The sequence below is a fragment of the Triticum urartu genome, chromosome 6A (genome assembly GCF_056163025.1).
Source record: "Triticum urartu cultivar PI428250 chromosome 6A, HENAU_Tu73, whole genome shotgun sequence".
Lineage (NCBI taxonomy): Eukaryota > Viridiplantae > Streptophyta > Magnoliopsida > Poales > Poaceae > Triticum > Triticum urartu.
In genome coordinates this window covers 32759708-32783078 of record NC_141878.1, presented here as the reverse complement: position 1 = coordinate 32783078, position 23371 = coordinate 32759708, and the positions used below count along the sequence as shown (strand labels likewise).

The following is a 23371-nucleotide window of genomic DNA, read 5'->3' as shown; positions in this document are numbered from 1 at the left end:
CGCCGACGTTCCTTGCACTCTCCTGCACTTCGTGGGCGGCGAGTTGGTCGATGTCGCCAAGGGCAGAATCGTTCAACCGGGCAACCCCGTGTTCCACGGTAATCCGATGCCACCCACAATGTATAGGGTTGAAGTGGTTCGGGTGCTGCCAGGCTGAGATGAGCTGTTACCTCCAATTCGACCCGCTGGGGCCGACGAAGAAGATGAGATGACCCTCAGCGCCTACGTAAGCTGGCCCCTGCTTTGGCCGAAGAGTCAAATTCGTTTGGGGGCGGGGGACACCACCCCACAGACAAGACCGCCAGTCGTGCCGGCGCCAAGCCATGGCAAGAACGCCGCAACGCTACCGGACATGTCGGACATCCCTATGGCACAGGATCCGGACATGCATATGGCACAGGATCCGGACGACGACGACAACGACGATGGTACATTTACCAACATCGATAAGTACTTTGCCGAACATGGGTACGGTGACGAGTTCTGCGGGCCTCCTTCTCAAGAACCCAAACAAGACGACCACGATCTAGCTGGTACGGCGGAGAAACCCAATTGCAACAGGCGTCGTCTGGCGTTCAGTTCTCAGGAGACGCCTCCAGCTGCCGCCTTCACCGAGCCTCAGATAGCGGAGGTGCCAAATATTATCAGCCCCAACACACTCAAGAAGGCGATCTGTGAGAAGAACTCGGTCCCATTACAGCAGATCAAGAAGAAGGGCCGGAAACGGCCGACTAAAAAGACTGCCGATGTGAGCCAGCCGGCACCGAGTACGATCCGTGCTCAGGACGGGCCACCTTCACCTAAGGATATCTCGAGGAGGGTGCATGTGGCAGGTAGGGCGATGCTACCGACAAATATGCTCAATGCTACAACCGGTGCTATGCGGAGTCTGCACGACAGTGTTCTTTCTTTGGAGAAGCGGCGTCTCAGAGAGAATGATGTGGCATACCCGGTTTTCGTGGCCAAGGTGCCAGAGGGCAAGGGCTTTGTGGATAGCGCCATCGGGGGTACGATCGTCCTGCGGTTTGATGACATCTTTGCTATGTTCAACCTTCATCCGCTGCACTACACCTTCGTTCGGTTGTTTTTGCTGAGTATGGAGATGCAGATCATTAGAGACAAGACCCCGGACATCGTGATCGTCGACCCCTTCTACATGCTTGCCAAGCTCTTGAGCAGCGCTGGGGACCGCCAAGTCGCGAGTTCACACCTCGAAGACATCATTCTGGCAAACCCAGATAAGGATAACTTCCTTGTGGCTTACTTTCCCGAGTAAGTCATCCCTTAACCGCCCCGTAACATATGATTTCTTAGATTTCGATCGTTCTTTTTTTTCTAACATTCCGTGTTCTGTGCAGTTACACACATTGCACACTCATCCTCTTAAGCCCGAAATATTCCATGGCCACGTATTTCGACCCGAACCGTAACTCCAAGATAGACTACACAAATATCAAGAAAGTTCTTGATGATGTTCTCCCTGCTATGCCAAATCTGGAGGCACCTTCATCAGGGCAGTTCGTAAGTACGGCAAGCACGTGTTCGCCCACAATACGATGTTCTGCTGCGTCAAGCAGCCGCCTGGCGGTCAGAAGGATGCCTACTATGCCCTCCATCACATGCGGGCGATCATAAGGGACCATCATCACCTTCTGCTACCAAATAATCTCAAAGATTGGGCCGCAAGCTTGTCGGCAATCCAGGACGCGGACATCAGACAAGAATTCTTTCGCATCCAGTCAGAGTTTGCGGACATCATCCATCAAGATGTCCTTCATACCTTGGGGAAGTTCTTCCTCAGATATCAACCGTCCAACATTTAGATAGACGGAATGCTACAAATGCAGGCTGACAACGCCCGCGATTTCATGACCATCACGACAGACGGAGGCTTCATCCACGCTCATGTCCATGAGTCGAGTCGAAAGTAGTGATGTGTAGTTCTGAAACATTGATTGGCTCATGTTGTAATTAAACTTTAATGAATTGTATGTCTCTTTGGTTTGGACAGTCGTTCAACTTAGATGTAATCGATGCTATTTATTAGTAGGACCATGAATCGTGCTATTAATGTCTTGCTTTTCTCTTCCGATCCTTTTGTTGCATACTTATATATTGCTTATGTATGTATTGTCTGTTGTTTGGCTTGTGCATAGAGATGCTGTCATATGTCGTGTACAAGGGTAAGGTTCCCAGAGTCTACGACGACTGGGAGGAGTGTCGGAGATAGGTTCACCGTTTTAGCGGTAATAGTTACAAAGGATACACCACTAGGGCGGAGGCGGAATCTAGATACGCCCGCTATCTAGCGGGAGAGAGGAGGGAGCGTTGGAGGAACCGGATGAAGACCAGTTTCATCGCGATGATGCTCATCGTGATGACCGCGGCTCTCTTCTATGTGATGGTAGTTTAGATGATCGATATCGACTTGTAATGTGAAGGCAAACTCGATACTCGCGGTCTCGAGACTTGTAATGTTTTATCTTTGTTCGGTCTTTTGAATTCGGAGACTAATATGATGAATTGTATTCGGAGACTAATCTTCTATTGTATTCGATGGATCTGCTGTTGCTGTGTGCTACTGTCTATATTCTTTCAAATAATATATTTTGTAACCTGTGCAAAAATTAGAAAAGTAAAAAAAAACCTAATATTCATACTAATGGCGCATCACTACAGAGTGCGCCATTAGTATGCCAAAGTATACTAATGGCGCATCACCAAAGAGTGCGTCATTAGTATGCCAAGTATACTAATGGCGCATCCATCCGCAGTGCGTCATTAGTGTGCCAAAGCACATGGTTAAATATGGCCCCTGGGAGGCATACTAATGGCGATGGTGTTATATACTGATGGCGCACTGGGTGGTGCACCATTAGTATACCAGATACTAATGGCGCACCAGTGGTGCGCCATTAGTAATAAATACTAGTGGCGTGATACTAATGGCGCACTAGTGATGCGCCATTAGTAGGCAAAACTAGTGCGCCATTAGTAGGTCTTTTCCTAGTAGTGCCGTCAGCCTCAACTACATTAACGGTATGTACTGGGTCGACATGAACACGTCTTGGATGGTGCTCGTCAATGGTCGCGGCAGTTGGATGCTCGTGGAGGTCTACACCCGGCGATTGATCCCCCTTCCTTTGATTAACACTGCACTGCTTTGGCACCGCGACCCAGAATACTCGAAATCTTACAGTAGCCAACATGATACCAAGTTTGATTTGCTCAAGGTTGTAATCTGCCAAGTGCCCACGAGATCTACGAATTATAAAGACTTCAGGCTAATTACATTCTTCAACCGCGGTCTCGCCTATCTAACAGGTCACTGCGGTAAGTGGATAAATCTGCATGTTCATCGCAGGATCATACATCCTCCATGGTTCTCTGATGCCATTGAACACAAGGGCTTCATTTACGCTATCGACTCCTTCTATGGCTAGACGTATTGCTGGCCTACTCCAGTCATCGCTACAAACGGCTGTTACAGCAGTATGTTACTTTCCTACAATATCATGATGGCTTGCTTATATTACTGTCAACATTTGCTGAAAAAATATTCATGCTCATAACATGTTGTTCTTAAGATTGACTAAACCAAGAGCCCTTTTTTATTTGACTCCAACTTGATATGATGTTGTAGGCCGCCTGGTGTCCCTACCCTTCCTAATCCCAGAACCTTTCAAAGAAAAGCGGCATGGCAGTTGCAGGTGGTTCCTGGCTCGATCAGACGATGGCGAAAGATTGATGATCGTTCGCACGTACCGGACGTGTTGTTTCGTGGAATACAATCATAGTCACTGCAAGGTCTTTGAGCAGGATCCCAGCTTCTCTGGGCCTTTAGGAATTTTTGACTGGAGGCTGGTAAGTAGCCTTGGTACACGCTCTCTGTTTGTCGGACTGGATTATCCGATTAACCAGGAGATAACCGACGGCAAGGATCATGATGGCAGCGCGGTTTCGTTCATCAGGCAAAACTGTGTGTACACAGCGTACCATGCGTCTCTGCATGCACCATACCCTGATATGTGCCGCCACGCTCTGCAGCCCAAAGTAGGAGAGAGGGTCGCAAGTATCAGACTTCAACCTACTGGCTGGAGTTTCCCCCGTCAGGCACCCATCTGGTTCAAGCCGTCAGCCAATCTCCACAGCTTAATAAATAGTAACGTCTAACTGAGCCAGTTAGTTAGATGCGTACACTTGATGTAGTAGGATCTTTATTTAGTTTGATGCATACACTTGTTCTTTTTTGGTAGCCCTTTTGTAATGATGGCTGATGTTTGGTTTTGGAAGAGAGAGTTGCGTCTTCACTCTTCTGGCCTGCTTACTGCTTCTGTTGCACCCCCAGCCCTGGTTGCTGCTGCTGCTATTTTCAATGTACAATCAGTAGTATATTTCGTCTGTTGGTTGAATAAATGTGTTGTTAGAACGACAAACACAATGTTTGGGAAGTCGTTGCACGGTTCGATCCTTTAGTGCCTCGTACCGTACATAGCGCATAATATTTATCGTACGGAACACATTTTTTTTGAAACTCGGAACACATTTTCCACTTATGAAGGCCCAATAGAGAAGCCCATAATTAACTGGAATTGAGGCTCTCACATGAATCCGGCCCAGGTACATGCTCATGGTCCCTTAAACATAAATAAGTAAATAAATAAATAAAGCTAAATGCTCGTGCACCAGTTCTTTGGGAAAATAGGTAGCCCGGTATTTCTTTTTGAAGAATACCTAAGCTAGGCCTATTTGTTTTCTCCGAATTACTGGGCTGCAAATCTTTCAAGACAAGGAGTGGTGCATTCCGGCCTGGCTTAAGAGTATAGTCAATGTCTGTTAAAAGTAATATCAAAAGGGGTTGAAAATTCCAAAAAAAATTATAGCAAATGGGATATAAGTTTCTTTTTTTGTTTTTGTTCTTCACTGATATCTTATACGTATTTCATTGGATTTAACATGACATAGTACTAATTTATTTTTATATTTGTTTTAGTATGGCTATTAATTTTTGGATTAAGAATATTTAGTTCCCCAGCAAAAATTTGCGAATTTTCAAAATTTCCCACATATTTAGTTAATTTTTTAACCCTGGTACTGACCAGAAAATGGCCAGCAATTCTAAAAATGGAAAACGGGCTGCAATAAATTCCATATGAATTAGAAAATGAGTAAAAATTATAAAAATAATAGCAAATGGGTCTTACACGCCATAGATTTCGAGGCTGACTTGTTTACTCAAGGCTTTGTCAGTGAACACACGATTCTAGCAACAGTTAATGTTGGATATCCATCCAACGGCCGACGTGCTTCTTCAATCTCTGATCTTCCTATTTCAGCCGCCTAAACTAGCGCCGGCGGGACTGCCTGCTCCCTCCTCTTGTGGCCCACTGTGATACCGCGCAGGCTTCCCCGGCCCACCCTACTCCCTCCGCTGGCCTGGCCGCACGCAATCAACTGCCTCCTTATTACGCAAAAAAAATGATTCCTCCCACTGACATCTGGGGCGCAATGGTTGGGAGGCTGACCTGTGGGCCTACTAAGTTGACGCGTACGCAGGGCTTGTCAACTTAGTAAACAAATGATTCTAGCAGCAGTAACCGTTGGATTTGAATCGAACAGTCCTGCTGCTTCTTCAATCGCTGCTCTTCTTGCACCAGCCGCGCAAACCAGCACCGGGGAGACCTCCTGCTCCTGCCTCCAGTGGCCGGCTGTGCTGCCGATGAGGCCTCATCGCCCCCTACTACTCCCACCGCTAGCCAGGCCCTGCGGCAACGGCAGCCTCACACCGCAGCCGAACCAGTGAACCCTCGTACTCCTCTCCGCGTGGGCATCCACTGCCGCGTCTTCCCCGGCTCCGCGTCGTCCCCTTCCTAGGCCTCGCCGTCGTCCACCGCCTTGGTGCTCTCGGCGCGGCATGGTCAACGTGGTCAATGACATTCCATCGGAAGAGTACTGTACGTGGAGAGGCTGACAGCATGGTCCACGGCCACAGCCCAATTTTTTTGTGATTTGCCAAGTAAGTCGCTTTGTCAGGCCTGTTGGGCTGCAAATCTTTCAAGACGAGGAGAGTTTTCATTCAGCTGGCGGAGAAAATGGCCCATCAGTAATGAAAATGGCCCATCATTCAGCTGGCGAGGATTTGAAGTTACATTAATTTTTATGTGTGCAGAATTTGTTGGATTTTATATTTATATACATTTATTTTTAAAATCAGTTTGAATGTGAGTCAAAATTTCGGGATTAAAAACAGTTCAGAACGCACCGAAATATGCAAAATTTGGTATAATTTTTTAACCGTGGCCACAATATGGGCTGTAATGCTAACAAAAAGAATATGGGCTCCAAAAAAACCTTAATAATTAGCAAATGGGCTGTAAATTATTAGAAATAATGACAGATGGGTTGTATGCTGTTTTTCACAGATTTGAGGCTTTCCTAAAAAAAGGTTGACGCACCTGCTGTTATTTTCTCCGGCGACAAAAGCAGTGAATGTTGAATGGCCATCCAACGGTCGTCGTGCTTCTTCAATCTCTGCTCTTCCTGCTCCAGCCGCTCAAACAGGCGCCGGCGGGACTGCCTGCTCCCTCCTCCTTGCAGCCGACTCTGCTGCCGCGCAGGCCTTACCGCCCCACCATACTCCCATCGTTGGCCTAGTCATCCCTCTACTCACCCACACATGTTGTTATTCTCCGGCGACGGCAGACGAACCAATAAACCCTTGTACAGTCGTACTCCCCTCCGCATGGGAAACAACTGCCGAGTCTTCCCTGCCTCCGTGTCGTTCCCTTCCTAGGCCTCGCCGTCGTCCACCACCCTGGTGCTCTCGGCGCGGCCTGGTCAACATGGCCAACGACCAACATGCATCTGAAGTGAACTGTATGTGGAGAGGCCGACAGCTGGGTCCACGACCGCACGCAAGGAAATGCCTCCTTATTACGCGCAAAATAATGATTCCTCCCCTGACATCAGGGACCCACCGAAAGGGCCTCTGTATTTCAGGAAAAAACGTTACCGCCGCTGACAGCTCGGACCCACCAGCTATATCTTCGCACGCAAGGAAGTGCCTCCTTTTTACGCTCAAAAAAATGAATACCCCCTGCTAGCTGGGACCCATCTTGGTGGGAGGCTAACTTGTGGGCCTACTAAGTTGACGGGGACGGAGGGCTTTGTCAACTTAGTCAATATGCATGATTCTAGCTCCAGTGACCGTACGATGTCCATCCAACGGCCGTAGTGCTTCTTCAACCTCTGGTCTTCTTGCTCCAGCCGCCCAAACCAGCGCCGGTCGTGCCTCGTGCTCCTGCCTCCCGTGGCCGGCTGCGATGCGGCAGAGGCCTCACCGCCCCCTACTACCCCACCGCTGGCCAGGCCATCCCTCTACTCACCCACACCTCCTGTTATTCTGCAGTGACGGCAGCCTCACACCGCAGCGAACCAGTGAACCCTCGTACTCCTCTACGAGTGGGCATCCACTGCCGCGTCTTCCCCGGCTCCGCGTCGTCCCCTTCCTAGGCCTCGCCGTCGTCCACCGCCCTGGTGCTCTCGGCACAGCGTGGTCAACGTGGTCAAGGAACGGCTTCCATCAGACATGGACTGTACGTGGAGAGGCTGACAGCTGGGTCCACGGCCGCAGCAAGGAAGTGCCTCCTTATTACGTGCAAAATAATTATTCCTCCACCTGACAGCGGGACCCACCGGACGGGCCACCGTATTTCACGAAAAAAATGTTTCCCCCTGACTGCTGGGACCCACCAGCTACATCCTCGCACGCAAGGAAGTGCATCCGGGCAAAAAAAGATTCGCCCCCTGACTGCTGGGACCGACCAGCTACATCTTCGCAAGCAAGGAAGTGCCTGACAGTCAGGACCCACCTGGTCGAAGCGTACGTGGCGTTGTCATTCTGGTCGCGAACGTGTATGTACATACTGGTCGATGTAGAGGTGTGCACGTGTCGTAGTAGAGGCGCGCACGTGTCGTAGTAGAGGCGCGCACGTAGCATTTACACGTACGTACAACGGCCAGGGTGCAAGAAAGAAAATACGGCCACGTATGTGTACATACGGGCGGGGTCTCGAACGCCTACTCGCGCATACGTACGGCAAGGGCTCGTGTACATGACTGGGTCGGAACGGAGAAACCACGTCATCGTCGTGTTCATGGGGAGGCAACGGAATGCATCGTGTTCATGGGGAGGCAACGAAATGCGTCGTGTTCATCGGGAGGACTTGGACGGAACATGCGATGGAAACGAGGCCTGGCGTACCGCAGAACGGAGGAAACGGCCTTGTGTTCGATCGGCCACGTTCGAAACGGGATCCTGTTCATCGGGAGGGGTCTGGCGTACCGCAAAACGGAGGAAACGGACCTCCTACGGTCGAAACGGGGGTCCTGTTGATCGGGAGGGGTGTGGCGTACCGCAAAACGGAGGAAACGGATTTGTGTTGGAGCGCGACGGTCGAAACGGGGGTCCTATTCATCGGGAGGGGTGTGGCGTATCGCAAAACGGGACTCCACGGGATACTGTTCATCTCCACCGCCGACCTCCTCCAGCCTCCACGGTCTCCTGTTCATCCAACCTCCACCGCACGCTACTCCACCGACTACTGTTCAACCACCCCTCCACCGTCTACTGTTTATCCAGCCCTCCACACCACGGGGTCCTGTTCAACCACCCCTCCACGGGCACCCCTCCACCGTCTACTATTCACCCATCCCTTCACACCACGGGGTCCTGTTCAACCACCCCTCCACCGTCTACTGTTCATCCAGCCCTCCACACCACGGGGTCCTGTTCATCCACCCCTCCACGAGCACCCCTCCACCGTCTACTGTTCATCCAGCCCTCCACCACACCACGGGGTCATGTTCATCTAGAGGCAACGCCACCGCTCGCTGTTCATCCAAACCCCCCGCAACGCTCACTGTTCATCCCATCAATCGGCTTCAGTTAGCAGCAGCGAAGGAATCGATCGATCGGGTTCAGTTAACAGCCATTGATCGATCGCTCGGGTTCAGTAATGCGTAGCCTGCAGTGCAATCGCTCGGGTTCAGTTAGAGCCCAACGCCTCGCTCGGGTTCAGTTAGAGCCAAGGCCTCGCACACACGCGCGTACATGTACGAGAGAAACGCGCATCGCTCGGACCCCGACCTCCCACCGTAACCGGGAACTCCCCAAAATTTTCATCCCCCTCGCTTCTACCACGGTTTTTCCGTCATGTACGGCCCAAAGAATGTCATGCAGCTGCGTCTCCGGCCCGCCCAGGACGAAAAGCCCATTTTCTGTCATGATTTTTTATTATATGATGCTACATCCATTGTTTTCTTTTATTATATGATGAGCATAAGCGTGCGGGTATGAGTTCTTTGCACGGCGGCTCGTCACCAAAAGCAGGAAAATGTCAGAAGAAAATCTTTTTTTTGAACAAACAGATTTTATTAGCTTAGGAGCATTTTATAGAGACAAGCGTGAAAGGAGAAACGCTGGATACAGAACGGGTTTCCCTGCCTGAACAACGACCTGGATCAAAACATAAGCAACGAAACAGTACAGGTCTATTTTGGACTTTCAAAGCTAAGCGTGCAAGATGATGAGCCTTGACGTTGCTCTCCCTGTAAATGTGAGCAACTTTGCTATGCTAGAAAGAAGAACTATTTTTGTATCTGAGCAAGTAGTGGCCCGTTGTCCCAAGGACCTGGAGCAGAGAGAATGTCCGTCGCTTTTGCTGCCAAAGCTAATACTGAGCAATCTTTTTTTTTTTTGCGAGGAAAATACTGAGCAATCTGTGAAGTGAGGATCCTGAACATTGAGTATGTCAGCCAGCCTGGCTGCAAGCATAAGACTGAAAGTGTCAGCTTGAAGAGGAGAAAAAGCAAATTCACATTGCTGCAATGTCAGAAGAAATTCATGAAGGCCATAGGTTTCCGCGTAGAATCTTGTTACATCTAAAGAAAACTAGAAAACAAAACAAAAATGGTTTTGTGGTGTAGTTGGTATCACGTCAGTCTAACACACTGAAGGTCTCCGGTTCGAAAGTTTGCATATATTTTTTGCGCGTACTTCTCTGATGAATCTGAACTCTTTCATGTCAGCCAAGCTCCTTGAGTAGTGTTTTCCTGAAGTTTAATTCTCTGAACTCGTACCACAAGGATCATCATCTTAGTAGTCTTCCCTTTTCCCTCCCCTACTTTCAGTTGGTCATCTTCTTACAGGTAGCTCAACGCAGTTTCAAAAAGGATAGATAACTGCAAATAAGCTGTATGTCATGGTGTTCTGTTTTCCTGTGAGATAAGTACGGGATAGCTGAGAACGACTATTCAGAGAAGGGAGATACCTGGTGCAGCCAGCTCGTTGGGGTAGCACACACGCAGGTTGCTCTGTTACTCCTCCCTCGTCGACGATTAGCCTGCTCTACTTGCTCCGACATGCCCTGTATGGAAGAAGAAGAAAGCGGCACAGGGCCCGCCCTGACAGCCATGGTTCAGTTACTCCAACATGCCAAAAAGTGGTGTTGATACCGTCTCTGGAAGCAAGAGATTTGCTGATATGTCTCTTGTAGATTCGTACGCACTTTGCAAGACCTAACTGGTGCAAAGTGTTCTCCGACCTCACAAGAACTCGCTGAACACCTTGTCATGACAGATTTACACTGTGCAGTGCAAGCAATAGTTAACATGCACATGAATCTACAGGTGTTCAGCCAGAAGCAGCTCAAGGATCTTTCAAAAGAATTCAACCAGAAGGGCAGGTTCCATTTCCACAAGGAGAAGTTGTAAGACTGTACCAGAAGAAATTTTAAAGAGCTTGCAGATGTACTTGCACAGGAAAAGAAATTAACCACAACTAGGTTCCATTTCCACAATGACAACTTCTAAAGACTGTACAGGTGTTCAACTAGGTTCCATTTACACAGTATGCTAGTATGGTGTCTATTGTCTGTACAATATAATGGCAGGCCTACACTTGGCTGCAGAAACACGTTATATTGCAGAGATTTGTATATACAAAGTTTTCTTTTTCATATTGTGCTAGCTAGAACCAGCACGGGTGGTTCTTGGTTGCTCTGGAATTGAAGGACTGCCCGCCTATCTACTGTGGGTGTTCCATAGTACAAATTGACCATCAGCCACTATCTCACCTGAAGAATAAATGGATCAAGTGCCTGACGGCTTGCCCAGTAGGAATCTCCAGCGAACAATTAAAACCATTGACATATAGTCTAAACAGAAATCAAATCGAAAGTGGTTTCGTGGTGTAGTTGGTCATCACGTCAGTCTAACACACTGAAGGTCTCCGGTTCAAACCCGGGCGAAGCCATCTTTTTATGTGTGTTCTTTTCTTTTTAACCCTTTCATGTCAGCCGAGAGCTCCTTCAGTAGTGTTTTCTTGTAGTTTAATTCTCTGAAGTCGCACTAGAAGGATCACCGGCCGGTCTGTTCTTTTCACTCCCCTTCTTTCATCTTCTCTTTAGACGCAAAACTGTATGTCATGGTGTTCTGTTTTCCTTGTCAGGTAAATATGGAAGGGTTGACAAGGAATCGTTCAGAGAAGAGAGACACCGGGTACAGCCAGCGCGCTGGAGCAACTAGATCTCCATCTCCACCTGTACCACACAGATTGCTTTGCTCCTCCTCCCTTTCCTCGTGGCAATCAGCCTCCTCCGCTCGCTCCGACATGGCTTACCTTGCAGCATGTATGAATGAAGAAGCCGACGATGGTCAGCGGTGACTGTCGTAAAGACACAAAACCGCTCCGTGAAACTTGCTCTTTGTGATCGTTGTAGAAGACATAATTGCTTCTGAGTGCACGACACAATGGTTTACATGTGCTAGATACCTTGCTAACTCAAAATGCAGCTCGTGCTCAAAGTTGAACTGGCCAAACAGGAGCGCGGATCCAATGTTGAATTCCGAAAGTTACAACCAGGCTAAAGATGGGTAGAAATTTTGTTCCTAAATACAGGATGGCTTCGCGTCTTTGTAGATCCGTTCGTCAAACAAGTTGAGGGCGGCTGGACCGCAAAATGCTAGATGCCTATCATGGCCATGGGTGAGCGGTGGCACGCCAGAGCACCACACCACAACTTACTTGATATTCAGATTTGGCCACGCTTTGGCATCCTGATATCTCCTATTCTGAAGTTCACTACATTTCTAAATGCGCATACATATGCATGTACGTTGCTACTACTTGCTAGCTAGCCTGCACTACCTTCCTCCATTTCTCTAGCTTGTTTCTGCTAACAAGGCACAAGTTTTTATAGGAGAGAAGACTAGTGAAACACTTGAAACAAAGAGCGAGCTTTCTCCATCAATCGCAAAGATCCAAAAATTGATTGGCATGTCCTATACATTGTGGTTGGTCGAGAGCCTTTATCTACATTGAAAACGTTCTAGGACATTATTTTCTAGAAGATATTCGTAAATAAATGATTTTCCACATAGAGGCCTTCTCATTCATATATGTGATGCTTTTGCGCAGTTCTTTAGCGGTCATTTCAAATTTTGATGAGCCAGCTCAACTCATTATTTTCCATGTCCATACTGTAATAAATTAAATAACTAGCACTATTGATTCCCAAAGAAGAACTAACTAGCACTCGGATGGAAAGCAACGTATGGTACATGTATATCTCATCATGGGAGATAGGTGATCAAATAAAGGATCATATGTTTGTCTCGTTGCTAAAAAAAGACTACGAATTAATTCAAATATTAGTTGTGTATGTTCTAACTTTTGGGACATTAGACAATAACAAATAGCTAATCATTGTAGGCATAAAATTCTCATCTACTTGTCTTATTAAGAACTTCTTGCATATTGGACCACCTGCGACCATATTGACAAAAAGGTCCACCCCTGAACGTAATTGACGAAACTACTATGGCATTAGGCCCGACAGCCGACACATGACACCTGCCGCCCCAACTGGAGGAGGCAGGGCCTGCCGTCGTAGCCCGTGGCAGCAAGTTGAGCAGAACGGCTACCAAAGTTGATGGTTATCGGAAAACGGAAGAGGTGGGCCCTGCCGCCACATGCTATGGCGACACCCTTTGACGTGGAGCCTGCCACCATGCGCCGTGGCGGCAATACTGTTGTGGTTGCTCGGGATTGGACAGCGCATTGCAGTCATGTCAGTTGTTAGAAGGATTGCCATCACCTTTTGTGTCGAAAGTGCTCCAGCCGACAACACGGATTTGTTCCCATGCGAAGCTGATTCCCATGCACGTCAAATCTCTCTTCATCATTCCCGCTTAATTTTTCTGCCATCGCACTCATAATCTGAGCCTATAAAATAGGCCGTCAAACCTCTCTTCATCCTTCATCGAGAAACTGTCCTTAGCCATTTCTCTGTTCATGTCTGGTGACCCTTCCTGTTGTTTTACTCCAACGATGTCTCATTTGCTTTGGTCAGGTGTGGCAGGAATAATGCAGACTGTTAGTAGGGGAGGTGTGCATTTTGAAGAACTAGATAACGCTTGCACGTTGCTGCGAAATTCTTTAGCAATGAATTTATTTAAAATAAAATTAGAATATATGAGAGTATTACTGCACCACATTCAGCCTAGGAGTAAACGAAAGGTTGATGCATGCATTCAAATTCAGTTATTTATTATTGAAAAATAATCAATCATGTGAAGCATTTTCATGTGCTTGATGATGTGGAGGGCTTGCATGCGGTGGAAAGGGAAACAAATGAAAAGTTGAATGATTGCATGGCGCTTTATGATGTGGAGGGTGTGTGTGTGGTGGAAAATAGAAAGCTAAAGGTTTATTGGTTGGCACTTGATGATGTAGATTCCATGTGCATTTAAATGGAAGACCGTATATGTGGGACATAGTAGTGTTTTACCTACATAGACACGCTGCTAACTTAATCTATTATATTGACACTGAAGGAAGTGAAAAATGAGCTGTTAAAAAAACTATGTATTGATTTTGCCATGGTCTCATTACATGACCATATTTCGGTGACCATACACGTTTTTTAAAAATGTTAGAGATCATTTATAGTTACATGCCCAATTTTAGGTATTTTTTGGTTTTTCTCATATTTTTAGAGAATTTAATCCTAATGCATAGTTAACAGCGTGTAATCTGGATCACACGCTGCTAGATCTAGACTTAATAGCGTTTCACTTCCTGTCACACGCTGCTAACTAGGTTTTTATACATATTGTCTTACTATCAGTATATCATATTGAAATTAGTTCTATCTACTTGATCGATATATAACATACATATATGAAGAAGTACTGCTTGAATATATTGTTGGGGAACGTAGTAATTTCAAAAATTTCCTCCGCACACGCAAGATCATGGTGATGCATAGCAACGAGAGGGGAGAGTGTTGTCTACGTACCCTCGTAGACCGTTCGCGGAAGCGTTATATCAACGCGGTTGATGTAGTCGTACGTTTTCACGATCCGACCGATCCAAGTATCGAAAGCACGGCACCTTCGAGTTCTGCACACGTTCGGCTCGGTGACGTCCTCGCCTTCTCGATCCAGCAAGAGGGGCGAAGTAGTAGATGAGTTCAGGCAGCACGACGGCGTGGTGACGGTGCTGGTGAAGAACAATCTCCGCAAGGCTTTGCCTAAGCACTACGAAAACTATGACGGAGGATAAATTAGAGGGGACGGGGTTGCCGGCACACGGCTTGGTGTTTCTTGTTGTGTCTTGGGTGCTAGCCCTACCCCTCTATTTATATGTTGAGCCTTGGGGTCGAAATTTGGAGTAAAAGCCTCCACAAAGCCGGTTTCACCCGAAAGGCAAGAGTCCTTCTCGGACTCCAGGGCCAGAAGCCAGGGTTCCCGGCGTCTGGCCCCTGGACTCCGCAAAACTTCCTTTTGCGCTTTCCAAAAACCTTGTGGGCTTTCCCCTTTGGCCCAAATAAAGTGTTCTCGTATCCAAACATTTCGGGAAACATCCGGAACTCCTTCCGGTGATTTTCGGAACCCTTCCGGTGACCAAACACTATTATCCCATATATCAAACTTTATTTCCGGACCATTCCGGAGTTCCTCGTCATGTCCGTGATCTCATCTCGGACTCCGAACAACATTCGGTCATCAACATACATAACTCATATAGTACTATATCGTCAACAAACGTTAAGCGTGCGGACCCTACGGGTTCGAGAACTATGTAGACATGACCGAGACACCTCTCTGGTCAATAACCAATAGCGGGACCTGGATGCCCATATTGGCTCCTACATATTCTACGAAGATCTTTATCGGTCAGACCGCATAACAACATACGTTGTTCCCTTTGTCATCAGTATGTCACTTGCCCGAGATTCGATCGTCGGTATCTCAATACCTAGTTCAATCTCGTTACTGGCAAGTCTCTTTACTCGTTCCGTAATACATCATCCTGCAACTAACTCATTAGTTGCAATGCTTGCAAGGCTTATAGTGATGTGCATTACCGAGTGGGCCCAGAGATACCTCTCCAACAATCGGAGTGACAAATCCTAATCTCGAAATACGCCAACCCAACAAGTATCTTTGGAGACACCTGTAGAGCACCTTTATAATCACCCAGTTACGTTGTGACGTTTGGTGGCACACAAAGTGTTTCTCCCGTAAACGGTAGTTGCATAATCTCATAGTCATAGGAACATTTATAAGTCATGAAGAAAGCAATAGCAACAAACTAAACGATCAAGTGCTATGCTACCGGAATGGGTCAAGTCAATCACATCATTCTCCTAATGATGTGATCCCGTTAATCAAATGACAACTCATGTCTATGGTTAGGAAACTTAACCATCTTTGATCAACGAGCTAGTCAAGTAGAGGCATACTAGTGACACTCTGTTTGTCTATGTATTCACACATGTATTATGTTTTCGGTTAATACAATTCTAGCATGAATAAGAAACATTTATCATGAAATAAGGAAATAAATAATAACTTTATTATTGCCTCTAGGGCATATTTCCTTCAGTCTTCACGCCGGAACAGGTGACCAGCACGCTACGGGATCTCGTGACGGACGTCCAAGGGCTCCACCTCAACCAGTACCACCAGTATATGGCTGGGCCGTACGCACCTCCGCCGGCTGCGCCAATCGCCGCCTACGGCCACCCCACGCTGCCATGGCCGTCCCAGGGCGCGCCTGCCTACAGCGGGCAGCCGCTGCTGCCGTTCCAGGCGGGCTCCTCCACGCTGCCGTGGCCGTCCCAGGGCGCGCCTGCCTACAGCGGGCAGCCGCTGCTGCCGTTCCCGGCGAGCTCCCCCGCGCTGCCGTGGCCGGCCCAGGGCACGCTGGCCTGCACTAGGCTGCCGCTGCTGCCGTTCCAGGCGGGGCACCCCGGCAAGACCACTCCGGCCGCGGCTCCTCTGTGGCATCTGCCGCCGCCGCCAGCTGCGGCTCCCCTCTGGCATCTGCAACCGCCTTTCCCCGTGGCAACCGACGCACCCGCCCACCCTCCACAGCCGATGCTGCAACCACCGGCGCCACCTCTGCCCAGCTCAGGGGTGTCCTTGCCGGTCGGCCTTCCGATACATCAGGTCTGGTTTCCGGCCTCCCCATCGGCACTACCAGCTTGGGCGGCTGGGTCTTCGCCATCCCCGGTCTACAGTCTACACCACGACTCCGGAGCAGCCGACCCTGTTTCCGCAGTTCGGCGGGCCATCCAGCTCCGCGGGTCCTTACCCGGAGTACTCCAACCAGGCGCCACCCGCCTCGCTACTCCGCACCTCTGAGCCAGCTCGACACGGCGCCCCGACCCAGACACCGCCGCGGTTCGCCAAGATCGACTTCGCCACCTATGACGGCACGGAGGACCCCCTCAACTGGCTCAACCAATGCGATCAGTTCTTTTGCGGGCAGCGCACCCTCGCCTCGGAGCGCACCTGGCTCGCCTCTTACCACCTCCGCAGCGCGGCACAGACCTGGTACTATGCCCTCGAGCAGGACGAGGGCAGCATGCCCCCTTGGGAGCGCTTCCGCGAGCTCTGCCTCCTTCGTTTTGGGCCCCCGATCTGCGGGAGCCGCCTGGCGGAGCTAGGCCGCCTCCCCTTCACCTCCATGGTTCAGGACTTCGCCGACCGTTTCCAGGCCCTGGCATGCCACACGTCGGGCATGACGGCGCAGCAGCGGGCCGACCTCTTTGTTGGTGGAATTCCAGATCACAACCGCGTGGACGTGGAGCTTCGGGGACCCCAGGATATCCAGACAGCCATGTACTACGCTCGCGCGTTCAAGCGTCACGCAGTGGCCGTCCAGCAGGAGTCACCGTCCCGGGCCACTGGGTCGCTACCCTGGCTAGATCCTGCTTAGGGTCGGCCTGCTCAGGCTTCCGCGGCACCCCTCGCCGTGACCGCGGCGCGCCCGTTCCGCCGGCTCACCTCGGCCGAGCTACTCGAGCATCGCCGCCAAGGGTTGTGCTTCAACTGCGACGAGCCCTACACGCCCGGCCACGCCTGCCCGCGACTCTTCTACCTGGAGGTTGCAGACTACATTTCGGAGGACGCCGTCACCGCCGACCTTGCCGCCCCAGCTGTCGCGAAGGTGTTTGACGCTGGTTAATCACCTCGAGGAGTTCAGCAAGCGCTTCCCCACCTTACAGCTCGAGGACGAGCTGTTTGTGGAGGCGGGGAGAAGTGTTATGACCGGCTTAGGGGCTTAGCCCAATTATCTTATAGTATTAGGATCGTTTGCTTAGGAGTCAAGTAAACCTCTCTATATAAGGAGAGAAGATGTATCAATCTAATCAAGTAAGAAGCAATCAATATTTGCTCGACTTCCCTTAGGGAGCCGGGAGACCTAAACCCTAGCCGCCTCCTGCTTTCGCCGCCGCTGCTTCCGTCGCAACACACTGAAGGTCTCCGGTTCGTGGTGTAGTTGGTTATCACGTCAGTCTAACACACTAATTAGAGTGGTGGCAGGATGTTGTCAGACTGGGGCCCCTCCAGCCCCTTTAGTACCGGTTCTTGGCACGAACCGGTACTAAAGGTCGTCCTACATAAACCCTTCGTCCACCCGAGCTCGCTCTGTTCTTCCCCTTTCCCCTCTCCTATCTCTGTTCTTCCCCTCTTCCTCTCGAGCTCATCACACATTTTGCCCAAAATTTGTCAAGATTTGAAGGCCCCCATCCATTCAAATGATCACAAAGGTTAGCAACTTTGTCCTTTCATCTCTCATTGCTAGATTAGCTCTTGCAATGCTTTATATAGTGATTAATTTTGAGTTTAGTAATTTGGGAGGATATATATATATATGTGCTAGTATTTGATTTATATGCAATTTGAGGTCAAAAATAACACTTAGTTTGCATATGTAGGTGTGGTTTACTTAGTGCCTTCTAAATCTCCGTCGTAACCACCGTCGATCGCCCGCACCGTCCCGTCGCCGGCACCACCTTGTGGTGGCCTCTTGTTCATGAAATTTTAGATAAAAATTGATGTTTGTGTGATTTGGATATATAGTTACTCGTATAATTATCTTACCCGTACGTTGTTTGTTATACATATAGTGCCATGGTTTTGATATCCGTCCCCGTCGGCCCTCGTCCTTGTTATGATTCGGATGTGGTATATATATTCTCTTTTAAAACTAGTTGCATTTCGTGTTTATGACAAATTATGCCCATCAAGTTGACATAGAAATTTTTTCTAGGAGGTATGTGAACCGGAAATTCCAACCGACCCTATTGTCGAGAGGTTAAATTTAGTTGAAAGAGAAAACGAGTACTTGAAAGAAAAATTGAAAATAATTGAGGGGGAGAAGATGGAATTGGAGTTGCATGTTGCCGATGTCGTCGATGATCACAAGACCAAGATGGAGAAAATGCGCATGAAGATTAGAAAGATTAGAAAATATGCCATCGATAGTGAGGCTTGGTATCATTATGCTGTTGGATCCATTGTTACCTTAGTTGCGATCTTGATTGTATTTGTTGTTGCATTTAAATGCTTTAGCTAGAGAGTTATTTGTTTGTTGCATTTAAGTGTTGTATGAACTTTATGTATGAACTTGTATTAATTTGGTCTATTCGGTGTTGTGTAATGAAGATGAGTCGGCAATGGATGTACGATGACCGATGCTCTCCCCAGTTCTTTGAGGGCGTGCATACTTTTCTGCTTGCGGCTGAGGCAAACAAGCGGGCGGATGGTTTTATGCCTTGTCCATGTGCTCGCTGTAAGAATGGTCACAATTACTCTACGTCAAGAACCATTCACGTCCACCTGTTTAAGTCCGGTTTCATGCCCCACTATAATGTTTGGACCAAGCACGGAGAAAGAGGGGTTATGATGGAAGACAATGAAGAAGAAGAGGACGACGACAGCTATCCTGGCCATGGGTTCCTTGAATACGATGATACAACAATGGGGGAAGAAGCTGAGCCGGTAATGCGGGAAGAAGCTGAGCAGAGCAGATGGCATTAATCCTTTTGGGGAGCAGAGCAGCAACCATAGCACCTAGCCTGTGACTCTATGTTTGTATAACCTTCCTCCTTGGTTGTGCATGAAGCGGAAGTTCATTATGATGCCAGTGCTCATCCAAGGCCCTAAGCAACCCGGCAACGACATTGATGTGTACCTAAGGCCATTAGTTGAAGAACTCTTACAACTGTGGAATGGAACAGGTGTACGTGCGTGGGATGAGCACATGGGGGCTGAATTTGACCTAAAGGCGTTGCTGTTCATGACCATCAATGATTGGCCTGCTCTCAGTAACCTTTCAGGACAGACAAACAAGGGATACCGCGCATGCACGCACTGTTTGGACGATACCGACAGTATATATTTGGCTAATTGTAAGAAGAATGTGTACCTGGGACATCGTCGATTTCTTCCGAGCAGGCATCCCGTAAGAAAGAAAGGCAAGCATTTCAAAGGTGAGGCAGATCACCGGACGAAGCCTCGCCATCGTTCTGGTGCTGATGTACATGATATGGTCAAGGATTTGAAGGTGGTCTTTGGAAAGGGTCCTGGTGGACAACCTGTTCCGAATGACGCTGACGGACGTGCACCCATGTGGAAGAAGAAATCTATATTTTGGGACCTGCCCTATTGGAAAGACCTAGAGGTCTGCTCCGCAATTGACGTGATGCACATGACGAAGAATCTTTGTGTGACCCTGCTTGGATTCTTGGGCGTGTATGGGAAGACAAAAGATACACCTGAGGCACGAGAGGACCAGCAACGTATGCACGGAAAAGACGGCATACATCAGGGTCATGCAAGCTACGCTCTTACCAAAGAAGAGAAGGAAATCTTCTTTGAATGCCTGCTCAGTATTAAGGTACCGTCTGGCTTCTCGTCGAATATAAAGGGAATAATAAACATGGCAGAGAAAAAATTCCAGAACCTAAAGTCTCATGACTGCCACGTGATTATGACGCAACTGCTTCCGGTTGCATTGAGGGGGCTTCTACCGGAAAACGTTCGATTAGCCATTGTGAAGCTATGTGCATTTCTCAATGCAATCTCTCAGAAGGTAATCGATCCAGAAATCATACCAAGGTTAGAGAATGATTTGGTGCAATGTCTTGTCAGTTTCGAGTTGGTGTTCCCACCATCCTTCTTCAACATCATGACGCACGTCCTAGTTCACCTATGCGAAGAGATTAACGTTTTGGGTCCTGTATTTCTACACAATATGTTCCCCTTTGAGAGGTTCATGTGAGTCTTAAAGAAATATGTTCACAACCGTGCTAGGCCAAAAGGAAGCATCTCCAAGGGCCGTTAAAATGAGGAGGTCATTGAGTTTTGTATTGACTTTATTCCTGACCTTAAGCCGATTGGTGTTCCTGAATCGCGGCATAAGGGCAGACTGGATGGAAAAGGCACGCTAGGAGGGGAACAAATAATATGTATGGACGGACATTCTCTCACTGAAGCACACTAGACAGTTCTATAGAATTCCGCCTTGGTGGCTCCGTATATGGATGAACACAAGAATTTGCTACGCTCCAAACACCCGGAGCGGTCTGATGACTGGATTACACGTGAACAAACCAGGAGTTTCGCCAGCTGGTTGCAGACACGTACCATGCATGACACCTCTATTGAAGATGACATGTACTTGTTGTCCAAGTTACCATCTTCAAATATAATGACTTTCAAAGGGTACGAGATAAATGGTAATACATTTTACACGATTGCCCAAGATAAGAAGAGCACCAACCAAAACAGTGGTGTCCGCTTTGATGCAGAAACCAAGACGGGAAAGGAAACATATTATGGTTATATACAGGACATATGGGAACTTGACTATCGACGTGGTTTGAAGGTCCCTTTGTTTCGGTGCAAATGGGTCAATATGACACGAGGCGGGGTAACGGAAGACCCGCAGTACGAAATGACAACAGTGGATCTCAACAATCTTGCGTATGCAGACGAACCATTCGTCCTAGCCAATGATGTGGCACAGGTTTTCTATGTGAAGAACATGTCTACCAAGCCAAGAAAAAGAAAAGATAAGGAAGCAAATGCATCGTACGATGAGCCAAAGCGGCACATAGTTCTTTCTGGGAAGAGAAACATCGTGGGAGTGGATGACAAGACAGACAAGAAAGAAGATTATGAAAAGTTTGATGAAATTGCTCCATTCATAGTGAATATTGACCCGAGCATCCCGTTAAATGATGAAGATTTTCCATGGTTATGGCGCAAAGGAACACACGCGAAGAAAAAGTTTCACACCCAAAGATCTGGGATGTGATCGGCTTCACTATCATCACTTTCTTCTGTGTTTCACACCCAGAAGGGAATCTCTGTAATAGTTAGGGTAGTTAATTATGTGTTTTGGCATTTGAAACGCGAAGAAATTTTATGTGCAAACAAATTCTTTCATGCCTTTACTGATTTTTAAAGTTAAGTTATTCACAAACTAGTGATTCACACTAATTTCAAATAATTCAAAATTTAAACTATTCAAATTTGAAAACTACGGGCACTAACAGAAAGTTTGTAATTTTTTGTACCTAAAGCAAAAATATTCACAAAGAAACTCTAAATACACAAAAAAACAACTCAAAAATAAATAAAGCAAAAAAAAATTAAAAAAGCCCGCCTACTAGGCCAAAGCGGCCGGCATACGACTAGAAACCCAACCTATTGTTGGGCCAGGATGCAGGCCCGCAAAGGCCTAGTAGGCCAACAGGGCAGCACAGAACATGTAGGCCCAGTAGGCCTGCTTTGGAGAGGAGCTCGAGAGAGCTACCGCACGGGGGTTTATAAACCAGTGCGGTCGCCCCTCGGCTAGCGAGGTGGGACTAAACTTGCCGCACCGCACCTGCGCCAGCGCACCCCCTTTAGTACCGGGTCGTGGCACCAACCGGTACTAAACGGGGGGGCCTTTAGTACCGGTTGGAGCCACCACCCGGTACTAAAGGGGGTCGCTTCCCGCCGCTTGGCCTGGCCAAAACAGGCCTTTAGTATCGGTTGGTGGCTCCAACCGGTACTAAAGGCCCCTCCTATATAAACAACACTTACGAAAATTTCTGTTTCTCATCTGCTTCTTCTCCTCTGCACCGTCGCCCGCCGCGCCCCCCGTACGTCTCCATCCCTCGTCGCCGGCCCCATCGCCGTCGTCGCCGCCCCGTCGTCCCCGTCCCTGTCGTCACCGCCGCCCCGTCCCGGCCCGTCCCGCGTCATCCCCGTCCCCGTCGTCGCCGCCCCGTACGTCCCCGTCGTCGTCGCCGCCCCGGCCCGTACGTCCCCGTCCCCGTCAACGCCGCCCCGTCCCTGTCCCCGTCGTCGTCATCCCCGTCGTCGCCGCGCCCGTCGCCGTCCCCGTCGCCGCCCCCCGTCGCCTCTCGCCTCGCCGGTGAGCGCGCACACACACATACTTTTTTTGTTTTTTAGTTATACAAATAGTTAGAAATTTTTCTATTTTTTAGAAATAGTTAGAAATGTTAGAATTGTTAGAATAGTTAAAAATGTTAGAATTGTTAGAATAGTTAGAAATGTTAGAATTGTTAGAAATTTTTCTGTTTTTTAGTTATAGAAATAGTTATAAAAAAGTTAGAATTGTTAGAAATTTTTTCTGTTTTTTAGAAATTGTTAGAAATTTTTCTGTTTTTTAGAAATAGTTAGAAATGTTAGAATTGTTAGAAATGTTAGAATTGTTAGAAATTTTTCTGTTTTTAGTTATAGAAATAGTTATAAAAAAGTTAGAATTGTTAGAAATTTTTCTATTTTTTTAGTTATAGAAATAGTTATAAAAAAGTTAGAAATTTTTCTTTTTTTTAGTTCTAGAAATATTAGAAATGTTAGTTATATAGAAATGTTAGAAATTTTAGTTATCAAAATCCAATCATTAAAAAAATGTTACTTTTTGCGGGCATATAGCTAGTATTTGTTCTCGACGATGCCCGGCCCGCATCCTCGCCGTCGACCCGTCCGCGACGAC

General features: G+C 48.0%; 1 non-coding gene and 1 pseudogene across 1 annotated transcript; both read left to right on the top strand.

The window, feature by feature from the left end:
• Nucleotides 1–11240: 11240 nt before the first annotated feature.
• Nucleotides 11241–11314, top strand: TRNAV-AAC (transfer RNA valine (anticodon AAC)). The gene has a single exon. It is a non-coding gene; the product is annotated as a tRNA-Val (tRNA).
• A 5553-nt stretch (nt 11315–16867) lies between these two features.
• LOC147963551 (uncharacterized) lies at nt 16868–17539 on the top strand (annotated as a pseudogene).
• The last annotated feature ends 5832 nt before the right edge of the window (nt 17540–23371 follow it).